Below are 14,719 nucleotides of genomic sequence, written 5' to 3' on the forward strand. Positions count from 1 at the left end.
ACTTCCACTTCAGAAACATGACCAGAACATTTCAGACTTCAAAATCCATTGTGGAGTAAAGATATAAATTTGAAATTCTGAAAATGGAAAATGGAAATAGATTGCCTTCAAGTCGATCCAGACTTTTGGCAACCCTATGAATAGATTTTTCATGGTTAGTGTTTTGAAACAAACGTAAATTTCTTCAATGTAAGGCAGGTAGGATGGTAAGTTTTTTCCCTGAATAATGGGAGGGGGGAGTGATCCATATGATTGGAAAACAGTAATTTGAATGAAGTTCTGAAATATTTAAAAAAGGAACAAAGTGTTTAAATAAATAAATACAGAAATATTGAGATGTCCATATTTATATAATAATAAAATCATACCATTGCAAAATTTTCCATGTGTGCAATAATAAATAATAAACAAATCACAAAGTAATTTTCCTTTGTAGATGTTGACTATAATGATGTAACATTCAAGCAATGTGTTGTAGATAAAAAACAACATCAGCTATCTTTGCTGGGAGAAACCATTACTTGCTACTTCTTTACTTTACTGAGCCCCTGCCTAAAGTGGCTGTGGTTAGAGCAGAGGGCTGCTTACATACTTCCTTAAAACTAATTATCACACTTGGGCCCCACTGAAATAAATGCAAAAAGTTAGTTGTGACTTAGTTATTACTATTGATTTCAGTGAGAACAAATTGCAACTAACTTTGTCTGGATCCAACCCAATAACATTTGACATTCACATGTAAAAAGAATCTTTCAAAGTTGTATCTCAAACGTATGTATACCACTTGATTATTTAATATTTGGTGAGTTACAAAAGAATGGCTGAGCTGACTACACTGACAAGAATGTTGTTTGAGATTAGAGGACTTCCCTTTATGCTTTCACATGTGTGGGGGTGGTGTCCTCACATGGAGCAAGGAGCAGGTCAATGCTGCCAGCCAGTGTCCACGTAGTGACTGTGGATGACTGAAGAGGAACCTGTATGCAGCAGCAGTTGCTAAAGTATAGGGCTCCTCACAACTGGAATGTGCTATTGTGCTGGGGTCCTGATTATTATATGGACACTCTACATGTGCATAAAGGTCCCTACAGCTGTTCATGTGCAGGAATTCCCTTTTTATACTCAATGTACAAACATTGGGGGTGTGGCTAGGGCAGGTCAGGGATTCAGAGTTGCTCCTTCCTCCATGTTTGGATCCCTTTCACGGGTGTAGTAAATGAAGGGCGCTACAGTGCTACAAATATTCTTGCTGCGGAGTTTTGGTATATGATTAATCCACACAAGTCATGCTCACTACTCCTGAAATTATCAAGACTAAATTTAATTCCATGACTGAAATATGTTGATACACCATCAAGGAAAAGCAGGGATGATTTGGGGAGTGGGCTGGGTGAAGGAGGAAATTTTTTGAAACTTTATCTTCTTTCAATGGTGTATGTTTTAAATATCAAAATAAAAACATTTTTAAATACACTAAACACATTTACACCCCTATACCCCACAATTAAAAATTCCTAATAAATCCATTTAACAAATTTATATCTCCCCTTTCCTGACATTTCCATCCAGCATAACATACAAAAATGCAACTGTACCCTAAACCTCCACTTCAGAAATATAACCAGAACCTTTCAGACTTCAAAATCCATTGTGCAGTAAAGATATAAATTTGAAATTCTGAAAATGGAAAATGGAAATAGACTGCCTTCAAGTCGATCCCTACTTTTGGCAACCCTATGAATAGGGTTTTCATGGTAAGCGGTATTCAGAGATGGTTTACCATTGCCTTCCTCTGAGGATGAGAGGCAGTGACTGGCCCAAGGTCACCCAGTGAGCTTCATGGCTGTGTGAGGGTTCAAACCCTGGTCTCTTAGGTCGTAGTCCAACACTCTAACTACTACACCACACTGGCTCTCTTTGAAATTCTAAAAGGTTTGTAAACTGTAATCATTCCTTTTAATTCACTGACTAACAATCATTCTTCTACCACCTCTCCCTGCAGAGACCCTCTGAAACACGAACTGTCCAACATGACCACAGTGACTGAGTTCTACCTCCTGGGATTCTCTGACATACTTGAACTGCAGATGTTGCATTTTGTGCTGTTTCTCCTGATTTATCTGATGGCCCTAATAGGAAACCTTATGCTCCTTCTCACTGTAGCTTTAAATGATAATCTTCACACTCCTATGTACTTCTTTCTGGCCAACTTATCCATTATTGATATCAGCTACATCTCTGTCACCATCCCTAAATCCATGGACGTCACCTTAACCCAGATCAGATCTATTTCCTTCTCTGGATGCATGGCCCAGATCTTTTGGGGACTCACTTTTGCAACTGCAGAACTGGCTCTTCTCACTGTGATGGCATATGACCGCTACATCGCCATATGCTACCCACTCCATTATCAAGTAATCATGAGCAAGATGAAGTGTTCCAGTATGGTAGCTAGTTGTTGGGTGAGCAGCATTATCTATTCAGCCCTGCACACTCTGAACATCATTCTTTTACCATTTTGTGGGCCAAACAATGTCGATCAGTTCTTTTGTGAAATCCCTCAAGTGCTTAAGCTTGCGTGTGCTGACACATTTGGCAATGAAATGGCGATACTTGCATGTGGTATTGTTTTTGGTTTAATTTTCTGTTCTTCGATCATTGTATCTTATGTTCACATTTTTTCCACAGTCTTAAAAATCCCTTCTTCGCATGGCAAGTACAAAGCTTTTTCAACATGTTTACCTCACCTTTCGGTTATTTGTTTATTTCTGTTCACTGGGATGTTCACCTATTTGAAGAAAAGTTCAGAATCTTCACTCTTTACTGACATCCTGGCAGCTTTGTTATATTCTGTTGTGTCCCCAACAGCCAACCCAGTCATCTACAGCCTGAGAAACAAAGAAATAAAAAAAGGTCTTGGAAAACTCATAAACAAAGTCCTCTTCACGAGAGAGGTGCCTTCAGCAAAGAGGGGGAAATAACAACAAAACATTCACAGCTATATGAGTCTATATTTTTTAAATATATGTTACAACACCTTTATAAACACTGTGTGGAGGTTATGGGGAGGGGGCAGCATGTGAAATATTGAATTAAGCCAGTTAACTACTAATAATTTTATCCAGAAGACCTATGCAAATCTTGGAATAAATCCCAACAATCTCAGTGAGATATAACTCATGGCTCCAATCTAATGCACACTTGCCTGAGTGCAAGTCCTCTTGTACAAAGTGGAAGCTCAGTAACTGTCCTGTAAGTGTGTCTTTACTGAGAAGAAAGTACCATTTTGTTAAATGTGCATAATAATGCACGTAATCATGCATATGATCCAATCTGGGAATTTATTTTACAGTCGATTTAGAGTAAATGTATGATGTTACTTATAAATCCGTGGCAGAAACGGTACAAAGGAATCCTGAAAGATGATCATTGTGTCAGGTTTCATGGACAGGGAGAGTTATTATTTATGTAAACCACCCAAAGGATTTGACTGGATCAGTCATGTACAAATGACAAGAACACTTTTGTTTTCTCAGCAGTAAGATCTATTAAGTTCAATGTACGATGAACTGCAGCAGCCTTATCCTTTTGAAAATGAGATTTGTACTTAGGGTACTCTTCTTATTTAGTAACATCCCAGTTCTTACATAATGGAAGGTTTTGTTATATTGCAAAACATAACAAAACTTTTGTTTGCATAATAATTCCATCAATAAAGACCTTCCAAGAAAAATATAACCTGCTTGTAAATTGCAATATATGTGTTTGCTTTCCCATTAATTGGTTTATTACCTTGCTAATCTTTTAAGGAAGAGAAATTCAGGTTAAAATTTGAACATATTGAATTTGAGATCCAGTTAATGTATTTGTTATGATTCTGTGAAGAAATATAAAAACCTATGAAGTGTATGAATATTAAATGTGTATAGCAATTTTTAAATATGTTTTCAAGTTGAGTATTTCAGGCTTTCTTACATGTGCAATGAAAACATTACTTTAATTGACCATTTAAAAAGTAGAAATACCAGCATATTGGACAGAAAGAAAAAAGATAACCAAAAGGTGTCTTGAAAAATGATGTCATACCATATCAAATCATAGCTAAGTGTATGAAAGATGAGTGTCAACAATGGTGGTTTGAAAGAGTTGCCTCCAATTTGTCACCTTATTCACGGGTGGTAAATTCAGTATCATTCTGAGGATTGCAAATTGACCCCAAAATAGTTTTGAGGGAGGGGTTTTCTTTTGCAATTGTGGGACTTCTTACCTTCTTTTCTTCTAAAACCCTTTTTTTTTAAGCTACTGGCTTTGCAACACAATAGTAGTAAAGAGTGGCTACTGTTCTTCCAAGAGTCCCTCTGGGAGGACACTAGCATGTGTGAACATACTGTTATTGTTCTCAGAGACATTCTGAGGATAACATATGGGTATACACGTGGTTAGGGTTTCTTCCTTCTTTCCATGTTTTGTCTACAACAGCAGTGGAAGTCTTCAGGCCTGCGAGCCAACTGAAAACCACCAAAAAGTGGAACAACGATCAGTTGTAGGATAGAGAGCTACAGCCATGGTGCTCCAGCTGACAGCACTTTGCCCCTGAAGCTCCCCGCACTATAGCTGATTGATGTTCCACTTTTCTGTGATTTTTCGGTGGGAGCCTGTGGTGCGATCAGCTGTAATGCAGGTAACCTCAGCCGCTGCACTCCAGCTCCCCACGCTCCAGCTGATAGCATCACCCTCTCCCTCACCCCCACTCGCTCTCTCACTCACCCTCATTATGTTGGGGGAGTAGTGCTCCCCTTTTGGACATGGATCGCAGGGAGGGAGCTGCCCACCCGCCCGTGCCTGCATGCTTGCCCTCCGTCGGCTCTCTGGCTTGTCCTCCCACTCACCTTCCCCTGCCTGCTCACCCTCTCGCTTGCCCTCCGCAGGCTCCCTTGCTTGTCCCCCACCTCACTCGCTCACCCTCCCCCCTGCCTACTCGCTTGCCCTCTGCCAGCTCCTGCACTTGTCCCCCCTTGCCTGCTCGCCCTCCCCCCTGCCTGCTCGCTTGCTTGCTAGCCCTCTGCTGGCTCCCTCGCTCATCTCCCTCACCTGCTCTCCCTCCCACCACCATCCCGCTCACCCTGTCACTCACTCACTCACTCGGTGCACACAGATTGCTTACCTTAAATTCTTTGAGTGTTGGCTGCAGCGCTTCTATCTTTGCCGGGTCTCCTGGCACGGCGCTGAGGAGCGAGTTGAGGCTGATGCATGTGTTATTTGGAAAATTGCCAGAATATAGAGAGATGATGAGTGCACAAATGCTGAATCAGACTGAATCACCAACAATAAAATGGTGCCCGACGCCCTTCTCGGAGCTTGGAAACATTCCTTTTTTGAACTACAACTCCCATCAGTCCAACTGTAGTTTAAAAAAGGAACATTTCCAAGCTCTGATGACACGCTCAGCAGCTGAATCTGAGAAGGGTGTCGGGCGTCATCAATTTGTGCACTCAGCGTCTCTCTGTATTCTGGCAATTTTCCAAACTCTGCGCGTCATGCCGCAAAAATGCCTCAAAAACGGAACAAGCGCCGAACACTTGGAATATGGATAGAATTGAAAACCACCACGCTAGCGAAGCGCCGAGAAGAAAAGCACCGGAAAGCGGGGTCCTACTATATATGGCAGCCCCTAAGATATTTGAGGACAGATGTCATGTCTCCTTTGAATGTCCTTGTCTCTAGACTTAACAATCACACCCACCTTTTTCAACCATTCCTCACAGGGTTTGGTTTCTGGACTCCTCACCATTCTAGTTCATCACAGTTTTTTTCTAGTTTCTCACAGTGCTTTGCCAATAAACTTGCCCAGATGTTTTCCACCCAGGGGGAGGGGTGAAATGAAGGGCCACACAATATTTGTAGAAAGGGGTAAGAATTTCACAATCACACGAGTGTTACAGAATTCATTCTTATTGACTTTTCCAATCACCCTGAGCTTCTGCTACCTGTCTTCATTATCTTCATTTTCATCTATGCAATCAACTCTGACTGGAAATGTCCTCATCATTCCTGTTACAACCGTGGACCCCATAGTTCATTGTATTTCTTCCTCAGGAACCTTTCTGCCATAGGGATCTGCTTCAATTTGGTTATAATCCCAAAGATGCTGGCCACCTTCCTGATGAAGAACAAGACAATTTCCTATCCTGGCTGTGCCACACCAATGTATTCCTTCTTCTTCTTTGGTGCAGCTGAGTGCTGCCTTCTTGCTGCCATGGCATATGACTGTTACGTTGCCATCTGTAATCCATTACACTATCTATACATTATGAACTAAAAGGCCTGCTTCCAGCTAGCTGCTGCATCATGGTTCTCAGGCTCCCCTGTTTCCACTTTACAGACCTCATGGATATGTAGCTTGCCATTTTGTGGGCCTAAGAGAGTAAATCATTTCTTTTGTGACAGTCCCCTGTGCTAGAGTTGGCTTGTGCAGATACTTACATGTTTGAAATTGAGTTCTCACAGCCACCATGCTCTTCATCATGTTCCCCTTCTCTTGATTCTGCTCACATATGTTCACATCATCATCGCTATCTTGAGCATGATCTCAGTAGAGGGATGGCATAAAGACTTCTCTACATGTTTATCTCATGTTGCGGTGGTTACTTTGTTTTATGGTACAACCACAGCTACCTACTTCAGACCTAAATCAACCTACTCACCAGATACAAAAAATATCCTCTCTCTCTCCTACATAGTTATCACACTCATGTTAAACTCCATCATCTACAGCCTGAGAAACAAGGAGGTGAGATGTGCATTGAAAAGGATACTGTGCAGAAAAATATTTGCCAAGAACAAAAAATTATTTGTTGACCCTCTGCCATAAGCTACTTTCAGATATGCGGCTTATTGTGTTAGTTTAAAGGATTAAAATGGTAGCACTTCTGACCCGATTTCTAAAATTCATTTCACAATGCAGTACCTGTTGCATTAAGGAACAGTAGCTTTTTCAGCCAATGTACCGGCATTTTGCACAACTGTCTTTCACATGGCTGCAATGAACAATGTATTTCCCACATAGTCCCCTATGACTATACAAATATATATATATTTGTAAATGATCATTTTACCCCTTATATACCTATTTGATCACTGTGCTCCGCAGATGAGGGTCTCCTGCAGATACCATCTTATCAGGAGGCCCATTTGGTACAACATAGGAAGTGGACCTTTAGTGTAGTGGTATCTGTCCTTTGGAATTATCTCCCCTAAAATATTAGACAGGCACCATCTCTATTATATGCTTTTTAAAAAAGATGTTTTTAAAGATGTTTTGTTTTAACATGAGAGCCAGTGTGGTGTAGTGGATAAGGTGTTGGACTACAACATGGGAGACCAGAGTTCTAGTCCCCACATAGCCATGAAGCTCACTGGGTGACCTTGGGGCTGTCATTGCCTCTCAGCCTGATAAACTCCCTCTGAATACCGCTTACCATGACAACCTAGGGTCACCATAAGTCAGGATCAACTTGAAGGCAGTCCATTTCCATTTTGTTTTAACATATTTTTTAAAGATGTTTTGTTTTAATATATTTTGAACTCTGTTTTATGTTTTAGAGTGTTTTTAGTGTTTTTGTTTGCTGCTCTGGGCTCTATTGGGAGGAAGGGCAGGATATATATTTAATAAATACATACATAAATAAACTCAAATAATACAAAATGTCATAAGTCCCCACTAGGAATGTGCTAGAATTCTGATTTGGTACTGAATTTTCCATTAATTTGCTTATTTTCTATTGTTGTGGTTTGGATTTTTATGTAGTGATTTCCTGTGGCTATTTTCACAAATGGATTTTAAAAAGAAAAGAAGGCCCACATCTCTGCCTTCATCAAATCCTCAAGTAGCTGTCCAGTGGAGCTTTTTAATATTGTAAGGGGTCTGTTAACATCAATTCAGGAATTGGAGTTTTAGACCCTTCGGAAGCCCACTGTGCTTTGTTTGCAAGGCACTTTGAGGGTAAAGTTGCTCACCTTCATAGCAATCTTGATGTCTCATCTACATTTTCTGTGAGCCCCAGTGAGGTGTCCAGTGTGGCCTGATGATGTGGACAGGATGCTTCCAACAGTGTGGCTAGCAACGTGCCCTCTTCATCATTGCCCTTCTTAGCTTATGAAAGCTTGCTGAGGGGGTATGACCAAGTAGATCCAGGGTGTGGTTAATACATCTTTGCAAAAGGGAATGGTCCCAGCTGCCCTGAAAGAGGCAGTGATCTGACCTCTCCTGAAAAAGCCCACACTGGACCCATTGGTTTGTGACAACTACAGCCCAGTCACAAATACTCCCTTTTTAGGGAAGGTGATTGAGAGGGTTGTGGTGCAGCAATTGCAAGTACTCTTGGATGAAACAGATTATCTTGACACATACCAATCTGGGTTCAGGCCTGGTTATGGGACTGAATCAGCCTTGGTCAACCTGATGGATAAGTTTTATCAGGAGGACAGGGGTAGTATGACCCTGTTATTCTTACTTGATCTCTCAGTGGGGTTTGATATCATTGCCCATGGTATCCTCCTGAGCTGACTTGGTGAGATGGGTATGGGTGGCATTGTTTTACAGTAGTTCCGATCCTATCTCCAGGATCATTTTCAAATAATAGCATTGGATGATTGTCTTTCAGCCTCCACAGGGTACCATTTTATCCTCCATGCTGTTTAGCATCTATATGAAGCCCCTGGGAGCAGTTATCAGGAGATATGGGATGAGTTGTCAGCAGTATGCTGATGATTCCAAGCTCTATTTCTCTGTAACATTTGAATCAGGATAGGCAGTGTAAGCCCTGAACTTCTGCCTGGACTCAGTGGTGGGCTGGATGTGGGCCAATAAACTGAGTCTGAATCCTAGCAAGATGGAGCTGTTGTTCATATAATTGGTACTCCCTCTTAAAGAGCTGGCTTATAGTCTGGGGATGCTCCTGAATCCATCTTTGTCACTAGAGGCCCAGAGGACCTCAAGGCTAGGAGTGCCCGTTATCAGCTTCAGCTGGTAAAACAGTTGTGGCTGTTTCTGGACAGGGATAGCCAGACTACTGTTGTCCATGCACTGGTAACCTCCAGGCTGGATTTCTGTACTGTGCTGTATGTGGGGCTGCCATTGGTGATGCAAAATGTGGCAGCGTCTCTGCTCACTGGGAAAGGGTATCACCAACATGTTACCCCACTACTGAAAGAATTTCACTGGCTGCCCATTAGCTGCCGGGCCAAGTTCAAGGTTCTAGTTTTGGTGTACAAAGCCCTGCAGAAGTTGAGACCATGATACCTGAATGATCGTCTTAGCTCTTATATACCCAGTTGATCACTGCACTCTACAGGTGAGGGTGTCTTGCAGATACGATCTTGTCAGAAGGTCTGTTCCGCACAAGATTTGAAGCAGACCTTTAATGTTGTGGCACCAACAATTTGGAATTCCCTCCCCTTAAATATTAGGCGGAGCCATCTTGTTAACTTTTTGGCACCTATTAAATAGAAAGTATATCCCAGTTTGCATCTTAATGTTCTTTTAAAAATAAGTTTTGTTTTAATATGTTTTAAAGTATTTTGTTTTTAGTATGTTTTAAAGTGCTTTTAGTATTTTTGTTTGCCACTCTGTGCCCCTATTGGAAGGAAAGGTGGGATATAAACTTAAAAATAAACCAATGTCCTCCTCTAAGATACTGATATTAAGAACAATAATTTTATCAATATCTGTTTCAATTATTGATATTTCTTTTCAAGATATTGATATTGCCTATAAAATATTTCTATTAATAGGAATAATTCTGTGAGGGGGGGAAGTGCATTGCTATCAGCAGCGACTGGCGAACAAAGAACGAGCTTCAATTGATACCAGCCTGTTAGGTCAACATAATGTTCTTGAACCAGCAGATCCCATCCCTATTATCCATGGACCTCCTTCCAAAGCACTACAACCATGGAGCTCCTTTCCACTGTGAAAAATAGGGTGAACATAATCAAACTGTCGCAGGAGCTCAACTGAGCTAACCCCTGCTGAGTTCAATGCTGGGAGGTCCTGACCAAACTCTCAAGACAACGAATTGATACTTTGATTAAATCAAATCAATCAAATCAAATTAAATCAATTTGATTTGATTTGATTTGACTTTGATTAAAACTTTTTATTTGCAAGCAATTGTCTGGGAGGTTACCCAGAGATAGAATCTCAGTACAAGCCCCTCAACATGTACCACACAGCATCCTTATATACTGTTTTCAAGGTTACATTGATTACACAATCATCACATGATGATACATAAAAATAGGTCATTCAATACAATAACTTGGCATAGATATTCCTTAATTGGCATAAACATGTAACTACATTTCCTAACAATATGCATGTCAAGATAACTTTTCTCTTCCCTTCTCATGCAAACTACTCCAATTTCCTCCCTCCTTATTTCCTTTATACCTCCCTTGATAATATGTGGCCTTGTTAGCAAGCATTTGGCACATGATTATAACTCTTGCTCTACTTCCATTCTCAACCTTATAAGCGCAGCTTCAGCAATATGCATGATAATAGTGAGGCCTAGCCATTTTGGAGAGCTCAGAAAAGCCTGTACCACTTATTTATTTATTTATTGATTGATTGATTTTTTATACCGCCCCACTAGCATAGCTCTCTGGGCGGTGTACAACAAATATAATGAATACAATAAAATCACATGGAACAATACAAAAAATATAAATCCATAATCTAAAACCAGTTAAAACATATTTAAGAAAAGCTAAAATGCCTGATAAAATAGGAAGGTTTTAACTTGGTGCCGAAAAGATAGCAATGTCGGCGCCAAGTGCACCTCTTCGGGAAGACTATTCCACAGTTCGGGGGCCACCACTGAGAAGGCCCCAGTTCTTGTTACCATCCTACGAGCTTCTCTATGAGTCGGAACTCGAGGGAGGGCCTTCGATGTTGAGCGTAGTGTACGAGCTGGTTCATATCGGGAGAGGTGTTCCAAGAGGTATTGTGGTCCCGCACCATATAAGGCTTTATAGGTTAAAACCAACACTTTGAATCTGGCCCGGAAGCATATGGGTAGCCAGTGCAAGTGGGCCAGAACAGGTGTTATGTGTTCAGACCGCCTGGTCCTCGTTATTAGTCTGGCCGCCGCATTTTGCACCAGCTGTAGCTTCTGAACCGTCTTCAAAGGTAGCCCTACATAGAGTGCATTGCAGTAGTCCAATCGAGAGGTTACCAGAGCATGAACAACTGAGGTGAGGTCTTCTCTGTCCAGATAGGGACGTAGCTGGGCCACCAACCGAAGTTGGTAGAATGCATTCTGTGCCACCGAGGCTACTTGAGCCTCGAGTGACAGAGAAGGATCTAAAAGTATTCCCAGACTATGTACCCGCTCTTTCAGGGGGAGTGTAACCCCATCGAGAACAGGATGAGTATCCACCATCTGATCAGAGAAACCACCCACCAACAGCATCTCAGTCTTGTCTGGATTGAGCCTCAGTTTATTAGCTCTCATCCAGTCCATTATCGCAGCCAGGCAATGGTTCAGCACATTGACAGCCTCACCTGAAGAAGATGAAAAGGAGAAGTAGAGCTGTGTGTCATCAGCATACTGGTGACAACGCACTCCAAAACTCCTGATGACCGCACCAAGCGGCTTCATGTAGATGTTAAAAAGCATGGGAGACAGAACTGACCCCTGTGGGACTCCATACTGGAGGACCCACGGTGTCGAGCAATGTTCCCCAAGCACTACCTTCTGGAGACGACTCGTCAAGTAGGAGCGGAACCACTGCAAAGCAGTACCTCCAACACCCAACTCCACAAGCCTCTCCAGAAGGATACCATGGTCGATGGTATCAAAAGCCGCAGAGAGATCAAGGAGAATCAACAGAGTTACACTCCCTCCGTCTCTCTCCCGACATAGGTCATCATACAGGGCGACCAAGGCTGTCTCAGTGCCGAAACCAGGCCTAAAACCTGATTGAAATGGATCTAGATAATCGGTTTCATCCAATAGCGCCTGGAGCTGGCCAGCAACCACTCAATCCAAGATCTTGCCCAGGAATGGAACATTCGCTACTGGTCTGTAGCTATCAAGATTTTCTGGGTCCAAGGAAGGTTTTTTCAGAAGTGGTCTCACTACTGCCTCTTTCAGACAGCCAGAGACCACTCCCTCTCGTAAAGAGGCATTTATCACTTCCTTGGCCCAGGTAGCTGTCCCATCCCTGCTAATTTTTATAAGCCAAGAGGGGCAAGGATCTAGTGCAGAAGTGGTTGCACGTACCAGTCCAAGCACCTTGTCCACGTCCTCGAGCTGAACCAACTGAAACTCATCCAACAAAACATGACAGGACTGTGCTCCGGACACCTCCTTAGGATCAACTGCTATAAATTGGGAGTCTAACTCCCGGCAAATGCATAAGATCTTGTTCTGGAAGTGCCCAGCAAACTCATTACAGTGGGGTACCGATGATTCCACCATGTCCTTAGGGCCAGAATGAAGTAGCCCTTGGACAACTCTAAGGGAAAGAGAAGACTTAATGGTGGCAGCAAAATAGTGTCTTTTCACCACCCTCACCGCTTCTAAGTACAGTTTTGTAGAGGCACTTACCAGTGCATAGTTGCATCCGTCGGGAGTTCGCCTCCATTGCCGCTCAAGCCGCCTCCTATCTTGTTTCATCGCTCTCAGCTCTGGAGTATACCAAGGAGCTGTATGAGCTCTACACAGGAGAGGGCGCACAGGAGCGATCATGTCAACAGCCCGAGCCATCTCCGTATTCCACAGTTCAACCAGGGCTTCGACAGGAGCGCCAGTCTTTTCAGTCGGAAAATCCCCCAGAGCCCTTTGAAAACCCTCAGGATTCATTAGTCTCTGGGGGCGGACCAATTTAATAGGTCCCCCACCCTTGCATAGGGGAAAAGCCGCTGTGAGTCTAAACTTCAACAAGTGGTGATCTGTCCATGACAAAGGAAGAGATGTAAAATTCCCCACATCCAGATCACCATCTCCATGTCCCGTAGCAAAAATAAGGTCTAGGGTATGCCCCGACACATGTGTTGGGCCATTAACATATTGGGACAGCCCCATGGTTGTCATGGAGGCCATGAAGTCCTGAGCCGCCCCAGACAAAGTAGTCTCTGCATGGATGTTGATATCCCCCAGTACTAAGAGTCTGGGGATCTCAGCAATACCTCTGAGAACACTTCCATCAGCTCAGTTAGGGAAGCTGTTGGGCAGCAGGGTGGGCAGTACACCAACAATAATAATAATAAATTTAATTTTTGTGTTGCCTATCTGGCCGAAGCCACTCTAGGCAACGTACAAACTAAAATTCAGTAAATTACAATACAATACAGATAAAATACAATAAAATCAGTACGATCATTAATCATAGCAGCATGAAATCAGTTAGGGCGATCAATAGATAATAAAATATCCCCCCCCCAAAAATTAGCCCTCCCCGGAATTCCTGAAGGCCTGTCCAAAAAGCCAAGTTTTTAATGCCCGGCGAAATATATTCAGGGAAGGGGCATGGCAAAGATCGTATGGGAGGGAGTTCCAGAGAGTGGGGACCGCCACTGAAAATGCCCTCTCTCGAGTCCCTACCAACCTAGCTGTTTTCGTTGGTGGGACTGAGAGAAGGCCCTGTGTGGCTGATCTGGTTGGGCGGCTTAATTTGTGGTACTGGAGGTGCTCCTTCAGATAAACTGGGCCGAGACCGTATAGGGATTTAAAGGTTAATACCAACACCTTGAATTGGGCCCGGAAAACAGCTGGCAGCCAATGTAGGTGAAATAATACTGGCGTGATGTGATCACGGCGGCGGCTGTTTGTAAGCAACCGAGCTGCCGCATTCTGCACCAGTTGTAGTTTCTGGACCGTTTTCAAGGGTAACCCCACGTAGAGCGCATTGCAGTAGTCTAATCGAGAGGTGACCAGGGCGTGTACCACCAGTGGGAGCTGATGAATAGGGAGGTAGGGTTGCAGCCTCCGTATGAGATGTAATTGGTACCAAGCTGCCCGGCTCACTGCCGAAATCTGAGCCTCCATGGACAGCTTGGAATCAAGAACCACCCCGAGGCTGCGGACCTGATCTTTCAGGGGTAAACTCACCCCATTAAACTGTAGGTCAACAGCACCCAACCTCCCCCTGTCACCCACAAGTAGCACCTCGGTCTTATCAGGATTGAGCTTCAGCCTGTTCCTTCCCATCCATCCACTCACGGATTCCAGGCACTTGGACAAGGTCTCCACAGCCATCTCTGGTGAAGATTTAAAGGAGAGATAGAGCTGCGTGTCATCTGCATATTGATGACATCGCAGCCCAAAACTCCTGATGATAGCTCCCAGCGGCTTTACATAGATGTTAAATAGCATGGGAGAGAGGATAGAACCCTGTGGCACTCCGCATGTGAGGGGCCAAGGGTCTGAAACCTCATCTCCCAATGCTACCTGTTGATGCCTGTCAGAGAGAAAGGAACGGAACCACTGCAAGACAGTGCCTCCTATTCCCAATCCTTCCAGGCGATCCAACAAGATACTGTGGTCGACGGTATCAAAAGCTGCCGAGAGATCCAGGAGGACAAGAAAGGTGGATTCTCCCCCGTCTAATGCCCTCCTCATATCATCCACCAGAGCGACCAAGGCTGTTTCAGTACTATGTCCAGTCCTGAAACCCGATTGGTATGGATCCAAATAATCCGTTTCATCCAAGT

The 14,719-nt window shown here is 43.1% G+C and overlaps 1 pseudogene; it reads left to right on the forward strand.

Moving 5' to 3' along the window:
* The first annotated feature begins 2,030 nt into the window (after window positions 1-2,030).
* On the forward strand, window positions 2,031-6,871 carry LOC133367982 (olfactory receptor 10A4-like; annotated as a pseudogene).
* Window positions 6,872-14,719: the final 7,848 nt, after the last annotated feature.

This window comes from Rhineura floridana, chromosome 11, assembly GCF_030035675.1.
Source record: "Rhineura floridana isolate rRhiFlo1 chromosome 11, rRhiFlo1.hap2, whole genome shotgun sequence".
Lineage (NCBI taxonomy): Eukaryota > Metazoa > Chordata > Lepidosauria > Squamata > Rhineuridae > Rhineura > Rhineura floridana.